The following is an 18943-nucleotide window of genomic DNA, read 5'->3' as shown; positions in this document are numbered from 1 at the left end:
CATGGTGATGTAACCGTGTGGTTTTCTGGGGGTGCCACACCGTCCCTTGAAGAAGAGAAGTCAGTGTCAGAGCTCACCCGCGGAGCGCCTGGTCCTGCTCCGGGGAGTCTTAGGGGGTCCTCTCAGTGCTGATAAGATTAGGGGTGGCCGCCTCGCCCCTTTTGGCCACCTCCTGTGGCTGCCTCGATGATCCGCTAGGATAAGAGGCCCTGGGGACGCTGCACAGTTGTTCGTTCCCTGAGTAATTCATGATGTGCACGGATTGCATGCTAGCAGATCGCATTGTGGGGCCCAGATAAAAGTTACAACCAAGTTAATCTGAGACAGCTTCCCCGTTTCCATAAGCCCCGCCTCCTGGGGAATGGCTTGGGCATCTGGGACAGGCCGTCCTCAGAATGAAGTGATTCCGTGTTTCTATTCCCCAACCCCTCGAGCCAGAATTCCTGGAATCGGATGAACTCAAGATTTAGGGGGGAAGGGCCCTTGCACAGGGTGGATGGGGGAGGCTTGGGAGTCAGGAGACCTGGCCGTCAGTGCTGGCCTCGCCTCGCATGTGATCTCTGAAATACGGAGCTATCAAAAACTCATCTCATGGGACTGAACGGCTTCGTGTATTTCACTGTACGTCAGGGTACTTGACACATCACAGTTGCTCAATAAATGTCAGCTCTCCCACTGCTTCTCATTTAGCTCATAGTATATAGGCACTTCTTATTTTTTCTTATTTTTTTGTGGGGGGAGGGGTTAATCCTCACCAAGGGATATTTTTCCATTGATTTTGGGAATAGAAGGGAAGGGGAGAGGCAGAGAGATAGAGAAACATCGATGTGAGAGAGATACATCGATTGGTTGCCTCCTGAGTGCAACCGAGGTATGTACCCTTGACCAGAATCGAACCCAGGACCCTTCAGTCCACAGGCCAACACTCTATCCACTGAGCCAACCCGGCCAGGGCGGGTACTTCTGATTGTTTAAGTGAATGAGATGTCTCTTGTGGACATTGGTGCTAATCATTCTCTGTCCTTTTCGGATCTATTTGCAGGATCCTGGGATTTAGGTGCCTTTCGCCTGAAAACACACGTGTCCATTCAACACTCCGGAGGGACCTGAGTGCTGGCCTTCCCTGGACTCCAGCGGTAACGCCTTGAGCTTGGAGGAAGGAGGTAAGGGAATGTCTCCTCTTGAGCCCTATGGGACGGGCCGGAAGTGGCTTTTGGAACTGGTGATGTCTAGCAACTCAGCTTGGGTTGTGGCTCTTGACTTCTCGGCCTGGCTCCCTGGGCAACTCTGCAGGGCTCGAGCTGTCGGCTTCGGTCACCTCATCCTGGTACACGGGGCCTGGCTCTGTGATCGCCTGTGCCGTGTGCCTTGGGAGCGCTCTCTCCTTCAGCCCCTAGTCGCGGAAGGAGCCCCCATATCCAAAGTGGCGCCCCACTCCTTTCCTCCTGGTGGAGGAGGATGCTCTGGCGGTCCGGCTGAGACATGTGGGGGCCATACCTGAGAGAGGATGGGAAGGGGCGCTGGGTTAGGAACCAGGTCGAAACGCCTTTGGGGACACCCGGATGACGGATTCCTCCTTCCCCACCTCCTCGAAGCGCCTGCTCCAGCCACGCGGGTCTGAGGCTGCCTGCGGTGAAGGCTGGAAGTGAACACAGGCTTCAGGCAGGGCCAGTCCTTCCTGGTTTTGCTCCTGGCCTCCCCTTGGGCAAATCACCCAGCCTCGCCAAGCCTCGGTTTCCTCATCTGTAAAATGGGGATCCTCTTAGCACCGGCCTCCGGCAGGCGTTGTGGGTACTGAATGAGACAGTGGAGATTAGGAGGAAAGGCTCCAAAACCAGAGTGTTTCGTTTTTGTTTTTTTAATTCACTCATTACACCATGTAGAGGCCCTTCCATGCAGCAGGCTGGTTTAACGTCCTTGGCCTGCTCTTCTCTGTGCCTGCCACCGGCCACCAGATCCGCTTCGGGAAAGCTGGGAATCGCCTTGCAGACCTGAGCAGACCTGGTTGCTCCCTCCCCTGGATGCAGCCGCGATTTCGGGCCGTCACCATTCTTCCCCTGCCCGTACACTCAACGGCTGGTGAGCTTGTTCCCGCGAGGACTGTCTCAGGGGCCCTGACACCCCGGGGTTGGGCCTCTCATTGCACGTCCTGTAAGAGCAAATGGAAGAGGCGTTGGAAGGGAGACAGTGGCGAGGGGGAGAGAGAGCTACCGGGAGAACCCAGAGAAGAATGTTTTCCGGATCCCTGGAGGAGGTCCGTTGCAATTGCTTTTTAAAGGAGAGGTTGAAGGGAATGAATAAGACGGCGGAAAAGGAGAATGGTTCCCATCGCAGATTTGAACACTATGCAAGGGCGGACAGGTGGATGAGAAAGGTGGACTGGCTGGTGTGCAGATGGCCGGGGGAGGCAGGACGGGGAGGGAAGGAGAGAATGCGCTAAGGCGGCGGAGTGCCATCTTTTCCTCGTGCCTGGAGTTTGGCGGGGTGCCTTGTGTTCAGCAGCCTCAGGGCACAGGGGGATGGAGGGCAGAGGCCTCGCCCTTCAGTCACAGTGGGGGGCATGCTGGGGGGCTGGTGCACATACAGGACACTCCACGCTCACCAGGTGTGTGGGAGGGAGGCCTGGAGCAGGCCCCGCTCCCTTGGGGAGGTTTCCCAAAGAGGGTGCCGCCTCTTCACACCCTCAAAGATGCATGTGAGTAAGACCTGGGAGCTGAGGGCATCTGCGATGAGGAAGCCTGTCTGTCCCACGGATGTCCGCACCCCCGGGCACTCACTACATTATCTGATGTCCCACTTCTGCCGTCAGAACCCACCTGCAGTGCGGGCGGCAGCAGGACTTCCTGTGCGCGGGCTGCGTGCCTGGTTTGGCCCTCAAGCCCTCAGCAGGCCCTAGAGTTTGTCTGTGGAGCCCAAACTCCCTCTCCCGCTCCCGCTCCCGATCCAGGCAACCGGCCCTGGGACAAGTGTGGACGCAGACCTGCGGCAGCCTTTTCTGGGGTCACACTCCCTGCAGCACCCCAAGGGCTGGACAAGCAGCTCCCACTGCGGGGCAAGGGCGGATGGGACTCCGGTTCCTGGGGCAGAGGATCCAGCGGTTCTCCACCTGTGGGTCGCGAACAATGAAAATACATCCTGCATATCAGATATTTACATTACGATTCATAACAGTAGCAACATTACAGTTATGAAGTAGCAACGAAAATAATTTTGTGGTTGGGGGTCCCCACAACAGGAGGAACTGGATTAAAGGGTCACGGCATTAGGAAGGTTAAGAACCACTGATAGAAGCTGAAAGAATTGTCTCTCGGGCTGCAAGTGTGGTCAGGGTGGCCTGCCTTCTGTGAATGGAGAAGGGGCTTGGCAGGTCTGTCTGGGGGTGACGGGAGAGCAGTTTCCCCAGAATTCAGCTGCTGGGAGCAGGCAGAACAGGGGTAGGTGCTGGATTCAGGCTGCGTAGTCCTGAGCGCGTCCGGGGTGGAGCTGGTCTGCGATGGGGGCCCTGATCCAGGACTGAGCACCTGTGCTCCTCCTTGTCCTAAGGGCCCCGCTCTCCTGCCTGCATCCCTGCCTAGAAATCAGCTTCCTGCCAATGGGAGGGCACCCGTACCTTTCCAATGCGCAAGCCTGGGCCATCTGACTCTTCCTGCCATAGAACAGAGGTTCCAGGAACCTGGACTCCACCTTAGCCCCGCCTCCCTCACCCACCTCCTACCCTCACCCCCACCCCCTAGACCAGTGATGGCGAACCTAAGTCATCTCTGACATGTGAACTCATTTTTTTGGTTGATTTTTCTTTGTTAAGTGGCATTTAAATAGATAAAATAGATATCAAAAATATAAGTCTTTGTTTTACTATGGTTGCAAAGATCAAAAAATTTCTATATGTGATGTGGCGCCAGAGGTAAGTTAGGGTTTTTCAAAATGCTGACACGCCGAGCTCCAAAGGTTCGCCATCACTGGTCTAGACCCTGGGCAAGCCCTTTACTGCTTTTCCGGGCTCTCTTTTCTCAGCAGTAAATCAACTGGCCTCCACTCTTCCACCTGCTTCCCTGTCCAGCTCCTCACCTTCTGTGTCACTCTCTCACCCAGACCCCTCCTTGGACCCGCACACAGGCTGGGTTTCTTCCCTTTGACCCCCACCTTGCTTTTGGACCCCGACTCTGGAGGCATCTCCTGGCTCCTGTCTGATACTTGCAAGCCAACCCCTCGGCCTCGGTCAGAGGGCACTCGGCAGCTCCTGCCCACGGAGGACAGGAGCCAGCCTGGCCTCCGGCCACGGGTACCCGTGGAAAGGTGGCTGACCGTCCTACAGAAAAGACTGCGGCCCACTCGGAACCCTGCGTTGAAACAGAAATGTCTTTTGAAGACGCCTCTGGTATTGGCCCACTTTATTACTGCTTCTTGTGGTTTCATATTGAGGCTTTTGGCTCACTGCATTTGACCGGGAGTTTATTTGTAGTAGCGAAGGCAGTTCAGTTAATGTCTGCACATGAGAGCAGACGCAGAGGAGGGATACGCAAGTCTAGGGGAAACGGTGTCTAACTTTGCTGCTTCTGATAAAACCATGCCAGCGGACACTGAGCTTCCTCGGGGTGCCTGCCGTGGGCTTGTGCAGAGGCTGGGAGCGGTGGCCAGGCCATCTCCGAAAACGAAACCGTTTCTGGGTTTCCTTCTGCCCCACAACGAGCCCCAGTCATTAGGGCTGATTGTTCTTATAATCAACACTAGAGGAAAGGCTCGACTTTGGGACCCCCAGCTCCTGTCCACCCCCCTTCCCCCCCACACCCGAGTGGGTTTCATTCTATCTTCAGAAGCAGCATCCGACTTCTCCCGGATTGGAGATCAGATCTTGAGGGAAGGCTCTGGGTCTGGTTCTGGCTCCTGCCCCAGCTTTTGGCTCCAAGACAGGCACACAGGATGTGCCCGGGGGAGGCTCTCTCGGATGGACGGGACTTCAGGACCCCGGGTTTGGTCTTGCAAGACACGGTTCCGGAAGGACATCAGAGGCTCCTCAGTCTGCTTTGGGCAACAAGCAAGCACTGCGGCTGCTTGGGACTTGATAGTTTATCAGGTTCTTTCTCACCTTTTCTCCTCTCTCCCTCCTTTGATTGCACGACTGTTTACTGGGAGCCTGCAGCATTCCACTGCGTGGGGTGCCTGGAATCAAAGGGAGAAAAGCTGAAAAGCCACCCTTCCTGCTGGGAAGGAAAACCCTAGGCGGATGGGCTCCCTGTGGTGATGCGCGGCTTGTATGCCTCCTGCAAATCCCTCTGTTGAAAACGGCACCCCAGGATGATGGTAGCAGGAGGCGGGGCCTATGGGAGGCGACCAAGTCAAAGTGAAGAGGGCGGAGCCCCAGGATGGGATGGAGGCCCTGCTCAGAGGAGACACCAGAGAGCAGCGCTCTCTCTCTCTCTCTCTCTCTCTCTCTCTCTCTCTCTCTCTCTCTCTCTCTCTCTCTCTCTCTCGTCTACACACTGTGAGGACACAGCCCAAGGCGCCGTTCTGCACACCAGGAACTGAATCTGCCGTCACCTTCGTGGTGTACTTCCAGCCTCCAGAACCGGGAGACAGAAGCTGCTATTGCTTCAGCTGCCCGGTCTCTGGTACCTTCTTACAGCAGCCTGAGCCCAGACACCAGACTGCACCGATGAATGGATTGGAGCCTCAGGGGTGGCGTTAAAGGGACCTCCCTGCTAGCTGTGATGGAGCTCAAGTTCCAACAGGCATCTTCTGCATCCAGGCACGCAGACCCGCACCCCAGCCCACCCTTATCGCAGGCGGATCTGGACGCTCCTTGCTGCTCCTCACTCCCCTTCTTTCCTCCCTCCCTCTCTCCATCCCCCCTCCCTCCCCTCTCCTCTCCTTTTTTCTCTGCTGTCTCCCTTTCCTCCTCTCCCAGCTATTTTTTTTTTCCTGAAAATGAGGTCAGTGTTTGGCCTCAAAGACTTCTAGGGGCATGTTTCTGCTGTTGCCGAGCATGGGTACCCTGGCTTCATGCCCGTGAGCAATCAGATGGGGGGACCTTTAAAAATATTGGGTTAAGGAAAAGTTTCATGAAAATAGAAAAAAGAACAAGAAAACCCAACGTAAGTGCCATCCTCCTGAGCTTGCCTCCTCCCTGAGTATCAGCTCTGCCCCTGCTGGAACGGGAGGGAATGAGAAAGTGACTGGCCGTGGGGGAGTTGGGGTGGGGGTGGGGGGCTGCACGGGGCACCTGGAAGGAGCCCTGAGCCCAGGTCTCTGCTTTTGCCACCTGCCAGCTCTGCACGGGGAGGAAGGCTCTGCGCTAGGAGGCAGGCTCTTGGCACGTCCGAGCCTCGGCTCCCTCCTCTGCAGAGCAGGCTGTTCTGAGAGCCAAATGACATGATTGTCTGCGAATCCTCCAAGACGCTCACCTAAGATGCTCCACCAATGGGCGTTGAGCTGACACATTCATCAGCCATTCGCTCTGGGTCTTTGAACCTGATTTCCCCCCAGCTATAATTGAAAGCAGGGGACGGGATGGCCGCCACGGTCCCTCCCCGCTTACACACTTCACATGTTTGCCAACTTCTTTTTTCAGGCTGCTAAAATGTTTGAGGTTTTTTGGGGGAACTGTGAAAGATCGTCACCAGGAGGAACAGAAATTAGAGAAAGTATTCCAGATGTCATCATGGTTTACCTGTACCTCCTACACTTGCACTCTGCGACGCACATCCTTCAACACGCCTTTTAAACACAAGCTTTACTTTTAGAACAGTTTTAGGTTTTTACTCAAAAAGTGTGAACCTAGTTGAGAACGGTCCCTTATGCCCACATCTAGTTTTCCCACCAGTAACATCTTCCATCAGTGCAGCCCGTTTTGTTATAAGGAGTGGCCAATATTGATCCATTGCTATTAACTACAGTTTATACTTTTTTAAAAAAGTTTCCTTTGTTTTTACCTGCTGCTTTTTTCTGTCCCAGGATCCCATCCAGTCAGGCTGTGTCCTCAGGTTCCTCTTGGCTGTACCAGTTTCTCGGACATTCCTTGTGTTCGATGGCCCGGACGGTCTTGTGGAGTGCTGGCTAGCATTTTGCAGGATGCCTCCTATTAGCATTTGTCTGATGTTTCCCTCATTACACGGGGATGATGGGACTGGGAGGAAGAGCCCAAAGGCAAAGTCCTGGTTTCATCACATTATATCGAGGGTCTTTCCTAACAACACAACGGACCACTGTGAATGTTAACCTTGACTACCTGGCCGTGGTACTGTCGTCAGATTTCTCCACCATAAAGGTACTCTCTCCGCCCCCACCCCCTTCCTTCGGCTTGGAAGGATATCACCATATACAGCCCACACTTCGGGGCAGGGCTTATGCTCCCCTTGACTGAATAATCTACACACACTATTTGGAATGCTTATCCCTGTGAGATTTCTCTCTTCTCACTAAATTATTTATATCAGTATTTAACTGTCAAATATCTATTATATACTTCATATATTATAACCCAATATCACTTATTTATTTTATTGCTCATGTTTTTCCAGCTTTGGCCATTGAGAGCCATTTTAGGTGGCTCCTGTGTCCTTTTGCTGTAGCCCCATGATTGAGTGTGTGTGTGAGTTTCTTTTTTAGCATTTTCTTACTTTCTGGTACTCTAAGATGCTCCAGGCTCATCTTGTGTGTCACCTGCCCCAGATGTAGGATTGGCCCATTTCTCCAGGGTGCTCTGGTGTGTTTGTTTCATTGGAGAAAGGTTTTAGATCCGGGTGCTAGATGAGCTCACTGCTACTGCGGTGTCATTGTCCTGGGCCTGTCAGCCCACAGAGCGATGAAATATATGTGTGCATACTGACCCATTAATACACATATGCACACATCTTTCCATAGTTGGTCTACAGCCGCATCAAATGAACCCTGAGTCCATGCGCCTGTCCCAGCGTTCACCCATTGCCACACCCCACACACTTTTGAACAGACTTGGTTTTTCGCCCACGTTGGTTGGCAAGAGGAGCTAATGAATGGCGCGGTCAAAAGTCCACGTGGGTTGAGAACCCTGCACTTTCCCCTGTGGGCAGTCTGGTCTCAGGAGCAGAAGCCCAGATGAACTGGACACAGCTGGACAGACACTCCGCACTGTGTGCTGCCCAGAAGTGCTTGCAGATGGAAGCACTGTCTTGCTCGCAGGCCTCACGTGCCCTTCCTGGCCTCTTAGCCTTCCTCTCTCCTGTGGGAAGCTCTCCCTGTTGCTCCGCCCCTCCCATGTCACCCCACGACATCCCCTGTCCCCCACCCCACACTCCTGGAGCCCCCGGGGCTTATCCCATCAGAAAAACACCCACCTTTAAAGAACATTCTCTGCTTGTCTGTTGAGCCCATGTAGATGTCATCTGGGTAATGTCTCTCATCTTCCCCCCCGCACCCTCCCCCCCAAAAAAAAACAACAACAAGGAAGTTCCATCCCTTCAATTTTGGAGTTGGGGGGGGGGTGGTGGATAATGCATTGGACAAGACACGTGCCTCCTTAGAACTTGACACACACTGAGTGCAGATGAAGGAGTTCACGTACAATGCACAACCTCTACCTGTTTCCCTTTCAGTCGGGGGGTCTCAGATTCAGCAGCCAACAGGGGCCATGCAGGCAATATAAACAAGTGACGTGGGCCTGAGGGGCAGACCGCAGGGACTGGTGGGGAGCTGGACAGCATGCAGGGCTGGCCAGGAACCAGGACACCTGGCCAAGGTCCTGCCTGATGGCCAGGGGTCTGTGCATGACCAGCTGCCTGTGAACTTGACCATTGCCCCTGTGCATGCCCAGTTCACACAGTACAGTGGCCAGTCCGTGGCCACCAACTAGGGCCCAGAAGGACCACTGGCCCAGCGTGGCCAGATCTGATTTCTCTGAGGGAGAGTGTGAGCTGGGGGGCGGGGGGCGGGGGGCGGCCTTGCCCCTTCCCCTTCCGAGTTGCCTCCTGTTCCCGGCATTGTCACTGTAGCAACACTTCTTCCCCTGGCAGCCGCCCTTGGCCCCGAAAGCAGCAGTCGCTTCCAGTTTGCAGGGGTGTTTTGTTCCACACTCTGGGAACCGGCTGCGTTGGCTGCTCTCAGAGATGCCACCCCCAGCAGGGCCTCTGCCGGATCCTCCAGGCTTGGCTTCTCCCTTCTGATCACCTCTCTGCACACCCACCCCTGAAGGGCTGTGCTCGCTCAGTGCAGCCCACGGCTTCTGGAAGCCTGGGGCCCCCCTTCTGCCCTTTCAGTAAATGGCTCCTTCTTTATCTGAAATCCTGCCGGTTACAACCTCCAGCGTGCTTCCTCTTCCCGTGCTGCATCCTGATGCATGCACAAGGTGCGTTTCGGTATTTCCTAGCCCCCTCTTCTTTGCGCAGCGGAGCCTGAAGCAGGTTTTCCAGGCTGACCACAGCCCACCGGCAGCTCCTGCCCAGAAACCTTGCTGCTGACGCTCACTGCCTGCCCACGAGGAGGGGCTCCCGGGGGCTCCACAGCCGGCTGCTCAGGCAGGCGAGGCTCTGGGTTTTCCACAATGAACGCTGGTCCCCAGGGTGGGCTGGACTCCTGGGTGTCTGCAGGGGTGTGTGCCCATGCAGAGTGGAAACAGGCTGGTCAAAATAAACCCGGGCCCTGCTGACGGGGAAGTGAGGCTGCAGGGAAGAGCGCGTGGGCCGGGTGCTTCTTGGGGAGTTTCCTCTGCCTGGGGCGCACTCCTGCCACACTTCACAGCCACCCCAGCTGCTCACTGAAGGGTGTGTCTGTGAAGCCAGCACAACTCTGCTGCCATCATCCCCGCCGTTTGCCTCTGACCACCGTCTGAAGTCACCTCCCTGATCTGGCACGTCCAGAGTCCTGCTGTCACCCCAAGGCTGAAACTTGACGTTTCCTAGGGTATGACGTCATAAAGCATGATTATCCTCAGGGTCATGATTGATAACGCTTCACTGAATCAGAGACAGGCCCTGGTCCGTGCATCCCATGCTCCACCCATTGCTCTAAGCTTCTATCAGAGCACTCCACAGTGCGCTGCTGTCTCCGGTCTGTATTAGTTTGTGAGGCTGCTGTAACGAAGGACCCCCACATGAGCTGGCTGAAAACAACAGACATTTGTTCTCTTACAGTTCTGGAGGCCAGAAGCCTGGCATCAAGGTGTCCACAAGGCCACATGCCCTCTGACAATTCTAGGGAAGAATCCTTCCTGTCCTGTCTCCGAGCCCTGGTGGTGGCTGGCAGGGCTGGGCCTGCCTTGGCTTGTACTTGATCACTCCAGCCTCTGCTCCCCTCCTCACATGACCTCGGTTCTTGTGTGTCTGCGTCCCAGTTTTCCTTTTCTTCTAAGAGCGAGGTCCACCCTGATCCAATATGACGTGGCCCTCGCTCAATGACTTCTGCGAAGACCCCACTGCCAATAAGGCCACAGGTGTTGGGGTCTTCTTCCGGGGGCACAGTGACACCCACAGAAGGGTGTAAGAAGGTGTCACAACTTCTATTTCTGTTTTCTTTTCCTTTTTTATAAAATGCCTTAAATTTTATATGTTTTACAACAATATAGTCATGCACGTGTTTTATAGTAAGGGTAATTTTCTGCAACGTCTTGATAATTGAATGGTGACTATATAAGATATCAGTATTGAGAAATTGCAAGGCCATTGGGAATTCATTGTAATTTGTAACCCTTTTGGATAGTGTGACATTTTTTTTTTTTTCAAAAATTAAGAAATTTTAAATGCAAACAACAAGATGAATTTATGAACATACTGATGTGGAAAGGTGTCCATCATCAGTTGATTGAAGAAGAAGAGTTGCAGGACATTTTGTATAGAATCGGCCCACTCTTGTCCAAATTAGGCAGAACAGGAGAGCGACAGGCACGCTGCTCTGCACAGGGGAGAGATTCTGAGAAAGGTATGCACTTCCTGTGAACAGACATTTCTGGGAAATGTGATTGGAAGGTGTGAGAAAGTGGGAGTTTTTACTGGGTAATTTTTTGTGTTTTACTATGCGAGTGGGGAGGTATGAAGCATGTGGTTTGTGTGTGTGGATGTGCTGCTGCACATGCGTGTTTGGTGTGGATGCCTCCCTCCGACTCACTTTCTGTGGTCCTCTCCTGCACAGGCAGTGCCACGAGCACGCGCTCCCCCAGGGGAAACTCACCCATTGTTTTCCTCCGCATCCGCTTCCCCACGCCCCATCCTCGGTGCCTGTGGGCTGTACACAAAGGCGGCCTGCAGCCTGGCCGGTTGGCAGTGGCTCCGGGTGACTCATCTTCCTTTATCTAAGGGAGCTGGCAGCTGTCCACCCTTGAAAACCTCAGGGAGAACGTGATTCCTAAGCGGTCGCCTGGTGGTCTCCCCAGAGGGGGAGTGCACATTAGAGATTTGCCAGGTGACAGTCCCATATTTGCCCCTCTCGGGAGCAATTGCTCGTTAAGTGCTGCTGGACAGCCCCTAAGCCCAATTCATTAGTGAATCGTCATCAGTCCCTCCCAGGGTATTTTCATGATCACTAGGCTTTTGGAGTTAATGTAAAATTGTTGTTTAGGTGGATTTATTTTTATGTATAGGTGTATTTTCCCATTTCAGAGAAGGCATTTCCTAGATTCAAGGAGGGAAAAGCAAGGACAAATGTAACATCTCTTTTTTAAAATACATTTTTATTAATTTGAGAGAGAGAGAGAGAGAGAGAGAGAGAGAGAGAGAGAGAAATTGATAAATTGATTGGCTGCCTCCTGCATGCACCCTGACCAGGAATCGAACCCGCAACCTGGGTATGAGCCCTGACCTACAATAGAACTGGTGACCTTTCGGTGCATGCGACGATGTTCAGCCCACTGAGCTACACTGGCCAGGGCTCAACATAGAGAAGATTGGAGGTGAGTTGGGAGGTGGAGGTGGACTTTCATGAGGGTGAGGTCCGTCAGGATGCTGTGGGATGTGTAGCAATGGTCCTAATCCGTGCCTAGACATTGGGAGGTAATTGTTCCTCCTGCCATGTTTCTTTGTTTTACACACCCGATGTCCTGCACTTGGGGTAATTACCTAACTATTCACCCTCAGTATTCCTCTACAATCATTGCCTGGGCCTTGGAACATTTCTTCATTTTTGTAGTCCCGTTCATTCTCCTTCCCTCTCTCCCTGCATCCCTTCCGCCCTCCCTTCCTTCCTTTGGCTCAGTTCAGTTCAAGCAACACATGCTGAGAATCTGAGTTGAATGGGTCACATGAATGGAAAGACCTCTGCAGAAGACCGCCCAGACTTCTGGGAGAGAGCCATCTAGGCACACATAGCTTAGGACCATCTCAGCTGCTGTGATACCTATTGGTCCTGTAAGGAATGGGAACCCAACGGGTAGTGGGCCCTTGAAAATGTGTGGACCTGAAGTAAACATGTCTGTGGCTCTCATTAAACCTAGTTTTTCAAGGTGACACACAGTAGGTCTGCATCGAATGCATGGAGAGTAGCTGGACAGACCATCTTTCCTCTGGTAGTTTGTCCTCGTCCCTAAACATAAAGGAAGGGTAGCTAGTGTTTGCTTGTTTTTTAATATTTTTAAAAAATTGATTTTAGAGAGAGAGGAAGGGAGCAGGATAGAGAGATAGGAACATTGATGAAAGAGAAACATTGATTGTCTGCTTCCTGCACACTCCCTACTGGGGGTCAAGCCACAACCCAGGCATGCTCCCTGACCAGGAATTGAACCGGTGACCTCTTGGTTCCTGGGTTGACACTCAACCACTGAGCCACACCAGCCAGACGGTAGCTAGTGTTTTGAAACTGTCAATCAATGCTGACATTCTAGAGTCCTGTGATGGGTGCTGTCTCATTAGAGCTGCCCAGGAAGGTCGCTGGTTTTCAGCGTCCTCAGGTTCTCATCGTTGCTAGAGGCTGACTAATTATGAGCAGGGAAGTGAGGGCCTTGAAATGCCCGTCTGCACATTCGGCCTCACTGTCAAAGCCAGGACTCATTTCTGATAATTCCTTTGGCTTCTGTGAAGCAGCCTGGCCATGCCTGGCTGTGGGTATGGCTCAGAAGGAACGGAATAGAAAGCAGACAGGGGCAGGGTTGGAGGGGGCAGGTGGGGTCCCAGGGGGTGGAGGGGGGAAATTTTTTTTAGCTCATTTCAAAGTAATGAGAAGGCTGGATGTCTGCTGCTATATTCGAGTTCTCTGTTTCCACGGAAAGTGAAATTCTGGGCGGACTGGGCCTGGCTAAGAAAAGGGACAGTGGACAGGAAAGCGATGACAAGCAGGACGTGGTAATTTCTAGAATGCGGGTACTTTTCAGAGTGTTTCCCCTGCACCCTTCTTCCCCTGGACCCTCAGAGCACCTACAGAGCTCTCGCGGGGCACGAGCAGGGCAGGATGGGAAGAACGCAGACTTGAAACGCTGTCTAGGGAGCTGGTGGGCATCGACACCTCACACATGGGCAGTGCCACTCTGCCCGGTCCAGTCCACCCCTTGGCATCTCAGTGTCCTCCTCCTCAGCATCAACCGCAAACGGCCGGACTGTTGCGTTCAAGCAGCTCTAGATGCCGGAACAAATCATCCTCATGTTTAGCAGCTCAGCACGGTTGTCTGTGTCTCTTTTTTTAAGTGCATTTTTTTTTTATTAGTATAGATAGTTTTTTTTTTTAAAGTGCATTTTTATTGATTTCAGAGAGGAGGGAAGAAGGGGAGAGAGAGAGAGAAACATCAATAATGAGAGAGAATCATTGACTGGCTGCCTCCTACACGACCGGGAATCGAACTGTCACGTCCTGGTTCATAGGTCGACGCTCAGCCACTGAGCCGCCATGGCTGGGGGGGTGGGGCTGGGGGGAAACGGTTATTTCTTACTCACATAGTAGCCCCCGGGGATGGTCCTGGTCAGCGGGCGGTGCTGCTTTACGCATCGGGAGATGCAGGGCTCTCCGTGCAGTTGGTCTGCCATCCTGCAAGGACCTTGACATCCGTCCAGTTGGCAGAGCAGGCCAGCCCACCTCGTAAACCCCTTGTCCCGTGAGTGGCATAGAGTCCCCTCGCCTGCGTTGTATTGGGGAGAACTGGGCACCCTGTCCACACCGGGCGCACCGATTTTAAACATGAATAGTATCATTAAGGGGACTGACCGGCGCCCTGTGAAACCCGTCCCACCTCTTCCCTGTTACCTGAACAGACCCCGTGGGGTCCTGCTCAATCTCTCAAGAAGGAAAAATGGTGCTGAATTGTAGTTTTGCTGATTTCTGCGGGGGAAATCCCACCGCGGCCGATGTCAGGCTACCCACGGTGTAAAACCTGGTTCACACAATTCTTGACTGTTTACGCGTTGGCTTTGGAGTCGGGGCGTGCTCACGTCGACTGTGCTTTTTTTCTCTTTGGGAAATTGGCAACCTGCTCGTGTGTTGGTTGGCGTGTCATTCTCATTTCCCGTGTCGCAGACCTCTTCCCAGGCCGGCTCCTGCAGACTCACTCAGCAGCTCTCCCTTGCAGGATGGGGTTTCCATGAAGGTGCATCCTGTTGTTTCTGGAAGGTTCTTGGGAGGGCAGAATCACCCCACCAGGGCAGGGGAGGGTGACAGCAGCTCTCCGCCTGCGGGTTGGCTGGCTCCGGCAACACCGTCCACATCAGACCTGGCGTGTTTCCTTAGAGCAGCGGTTCTCAACCTGTGGGTCACGACCCCTTTGGCGGTCGAACGACCCTTTCACAGGGGTCGCCTAAGACCATCCTGCATATCAGATATTTACATTATGATTCATAACAGTAGCAACATTACAGTTATGAAGTAGCAACGAAAATAATTTTCTGGTTGGGTCACAACATGAGGAACTCTATTTAAAGGGCCAGAAGGTTGAGAACTGCTGCCTTAGAGTCTATTCTAGCTTCTGGCTTTTTCTAGACATGTTATTCTGGTAATCTGTAGGCTGACCAGCTCTGGGGGTGACACTCCCCTTCACTCCTTCTAAGCTCAGATTGCATTAGAGCGTCTCCTTTTTCTCTGGGGAAACCTTTCCTGAAATCTCCCTCTTCCCTGAGGTGCAACGTGCCCCTTCTCCAAGGTCCTTCGAACTCAGGGCTGCCATCCATGACTGGCTCGCCCACCTCAGTACTTATTGCGTGATGCCCACCAGCGTCCTGCGCAGAAGCAGAGAAGCGCTGGTGGGGGGGTGGCCCCCCAAAGGCCCATACCCGAATCTCTGGGCTTATGCCTATGAAGTTGTCACTTTACATGGCAGAGGGACTTTGCAGGTGTGATTAAGGTTTATGAAGAGAAGGAACTCCCCAAGAAGAGTCAGGGAGACTCCAGGTCTGAGGAGGAATTGGGGTGCTGGTACTGGCTCTGAAACAGAGGGGCCCGCGTCCACGACTTGGGGGAGGACTCTAGTTGTGAAGGATGGCCCCAGCTGACTGCCAGCAAAGAAACGGGCCTCGGGCTTGCAATGCAGGGAACTTACTTTGGCCGAGGGCATGAATGAGCGTGTGGGCCCTCCCACAGCCTCCTGGTTAGCGCCCCGCCAGCTGACAGCTTGCACCCAGCCTGTGCCGTTCGGGGCAGAGAAGCCAGCTGAGCCCTCTGCAGAACTGTGAGATAATCCATGTGTGTGTGCGGGTTCAGTCCCCCAAACTTGTGGTGACTTGCGGCAGTGGTCGCGAGCTAGTAGAGCCACAGTGTTGGGGAGCACAGGCCCCAGCTCCTCTCTTCTGACCTCCGAATACAGTCGTCCCCCCTCATCCACAGGGGACACTTTCCAAGACCCCTAGTGGATGCATGAAACACCTCATAGACGCCATGCTTTTTCCTATACATAAAGTTTAACGTATAAATTAGACACGAGAAGAGGTGAGCAGTAATAGCTCATGAAATAGAATAACTGCAACAAGCCACTGTCACACAAGGCATGCAGATGTGCGCGCAAAACACCTTACTCCGTGGCACAGCATCGCCCCTCTTGTGGTGCTGTGAGATGATAAAGGGCCTTATTACGCTGAGAACTCTCACCCTTTTGCTGAAAGGAAGCACCTACTGGCTTCTCTTGGGCGTATCTGCTTTGTAGCATCACGACTCCTGCGCTTTGGGGCTGTTACGAAGTAGAATGAGGGTCACTCGAACAGGCCCTGCGATGCCGTGAAAGTTGATGTGATAACTGCTGACTAAGTGCCTAACGGGCAGTAGCGTGCGCAGCGTGGGGGCACGGGACGCAGGGATGACTCACCTCCCTGGGCAGGATGGAGAGGGACAGCGAGAGATTCATCCCTCGGCTCAGAATGGCACACAATTTAAAGCTCAGGAGTTGTTGTTGTTGTTGTTGTTGTTTTTCTGGGATCTTCCATTGAATGGTTTTGGACCACGGTCGGCTGCAGGCAATTGAAATCATGGAAAGTGAGGCCATGGATGAGGGGGAAACGGTTTGAGTGTTTCTCCCCAGGAGACCCTCAGCTTCCCAGTGTCTGTCCTCTGCCAGGTCCCGCCCAGCTTCTCCGGGCTCCTGAATGAGGCGATTTCCCCGTCTTCCAAACAGTTCGTCTGTAGTCATCACTCAGTGGATTTTGCCACCCCGATGTGGGGTTCAGCTCCTGGTTCTGTGGTCACTTCCTAAGGGGGCTCCCCACCTCCAGGCCTGCCCTCGTCCCACCCTCCTCCACTCAGCATCCAGATGCACCCCCTGGAGCTTACTTCGCCTGCGTCCCCTGCTCCTGAGGGGCAGGCATCCCGTGGGGCTCCTGCTCCTGCTGCATCCAGTGCGCACCCTTCAGCGGAGAATTCCAGGTCCTCAGCTGGGGCAGGCGATGCCTCTGGAGCATTTCTCAGACTCGCGGCGGGCTCTCGTCTTCTGCTCGGTCTCCTCGCTCGCCCCAGCTTGCCTGTGTCTCGCAGCCCTACGGCTCCTGCAGGGCCCTGCTCACGCGCCAGCTCGTCCCTGCAGCCTTCACGGAGTCCCCAGAGGCCCTGCACTTATACTTGTGATGCACAAGTTCCCATCGGACTGTAAAGTCTTTCCAGGGTCTTCCCCTCCCTCCCCGTCCTCTCCGTCCTCCCCCAGTGCTCATGCGTAACGACCCCCTTCCCCTGCGCTCACATCCTAGTCACGGGAGGCAGATTGAAGGAGAGAAGCAATGGAACACGGGGACTTCTCACCGTATTAGGCATATCGCCCTCCAGTTAGCTGCTCATGAAACTCTCTCTTAAATGAGTATTCAGTGGATTCTTTTCGCACTGTTTTAAAATGGGCGCCTCTGAGATCTTGAAACATCTCAGAAGTATTTTTAGTACATTCTGCAGCAGCTGAAAGAATTTCTGTGGTAGGAGCTGCATAGATTGACCTCAAAGATGGCCCAGCGCTCGGTGAATGATATTTCACTACATGACCTAGTATTATATCACCAATTTTATAATGCTAGCTAACACATATTGATCACCATGGATCAGATTGTTTAATCCTTACAACAGTGCTTAGAAGTTGGGACTATTAGTAGCCACAATTTATGAATGAGGGAACTGGGGCACAGAGAGGTTAAGAGACCAACCCAAGGTCACACAGCTAGTTCCTGGTACAGCCCGATTTCCCACCCAGGCAGCTCGGCTCTAGAGCAGTGATTCTCAACCTTCCTAATGCCGCGACCCTTTAATCCAGTTCCGCATGTGGTGGTGACCCCCCAATTTCATTGCTACAAATTGAACATAATTAAAGCATAGTGATTAGTCACAAAAACAATATGTAATTATATATGTGTTTTCCGATGGTCTTAGGTGACCCCTGTGAAAGGGGCGTTCGACCCCCAAAGGAGTCGCGACCCACAGGTTGAGAACCGCTGGCCTAGAGCCTTCAGCATTGTGCCTCATGAACTGCGCCCCCCGCCCCCTCTCCTACAGCTACTGTTTTGTTCCACGCAACAGAAGGAGAACAACCCCATCCCTGGGTGACGGTGCTTAGCATTATGGCTGCTACTGTCTTTACCACTTCCCGTGTGCCCAGGGCTTTACAGTTTCAAAGGCATTCCCCCCGCAGAGACGTGGAGCTGGTGGACGGGACAAGGATGCTTCCCGCTTCCCAGATGCCTCCCACGTGAAACGCCCAAGTCCACGGTCACGATCCCCCCGAAGCCCGTGGGGTGCAGAGGGCTCAGGGCCCCAGGCCTCCGCGTTGCAGCGGGTGTTCCTTCTACCACAAGTAGGACCCCTTCCCCGGCCCCGCTCCGCCCTCTCAAGTGCTGCTGCTCCCACACCCAACGGAGCAGCCCCAGTCAGGAGCGGCGCTGCTTTCCTTCCAATTGCATGTTTGGTCCCTGGATTTCCCACTGCGCGTTCTTAACCTCAGTGGGGGTGGGGAAGCCCCTTTCATTTTCCTCTCTTTTCCCCCAAGCTGGGGAAGCGTGGGGTAGGGAGGGGAAAACCTCCATATTCCATCATAGGCAAGTTGGCCCAAGTGTCTGTCCCCTGGCTGCCGGCGGGAGGCCCGTCCACGTCCTCGGAAGCCACATGGGCAGCAAAGGCTCTGCCCAGCCGGAGCCAGCGCCTGGCCCGGGGCCTCCACGGTGGCCCTGGCATCGGTGGCCGCAGGCAGGCCCCTGGCCTGGAATGTGCCTTGGAGGACAGGGCACCTCCTTGGCTCCCGACACCCCCCTCTGCTGGATAGCCGCATATTTCCTATTCCAGCCCCGACCCCACCCCTCTTCCTTACTTTTAATAACAACTGGGCAGGAAGTGCCTTTCCTCCAGGAAAGATGCCCATCACATTTTCAGCCGCGATGTTGACGTTTTCTTCCAGTCCCCGAGAGCCTTGACACAGGCGCCTGAGTCACATTTTCGAAGAGGCGAGAGCTTGGGCTCTAGATTAGACAAGGCTGAAGTGCAAACGCGGGGCTGGGCCTTGGACTGGCTGTGTGACTGTGGGGGAGTGGCTCAACCTCTCTGAGGCTCCTGTTTTCTGTCTGCAGCAAGGGAGGGCAGAGCCCCAGTAGGGCTGTGTGAAGAGGGCACCGTC

At 53.9% G+C, this 18943-nt stretch overlaps 1 long non-coding RNA gene across 2 annotated transcripts in view; it reads left to right on the top strand.

Moving 5' to 3' along the window:
* Positions 1-18943, top strand: part of LOC308533388 — a 316610-nt gene that overhangs the window by 120007 nt on the left and 177660 nt on the right. For both annotated transcript variants that reach the window (XR_013997083.1, XR_013997084.1), the window contains exon 3: positions 1043-1163. This is a non-coding gene — a long non-coding RNA (uncharacterized lncRNA). The remainder of the gene's footprint in view (positions 1-1042; positions 1164-18943) is intronic.

Source organism: Myotis nattereri (assembly GCF_964212035.1).
Source record: "Myotis nattereri genome assembly, chromosome: 17".
NCBI lineage: Eukaryota > Metazoa > Chordata > Mammalia > Chiroptera > Vespertilionidae > Myotis > Myotis nattereri.
This window is presented reverse-complemented; position numbering and strand designations above follow the sequence as displayed.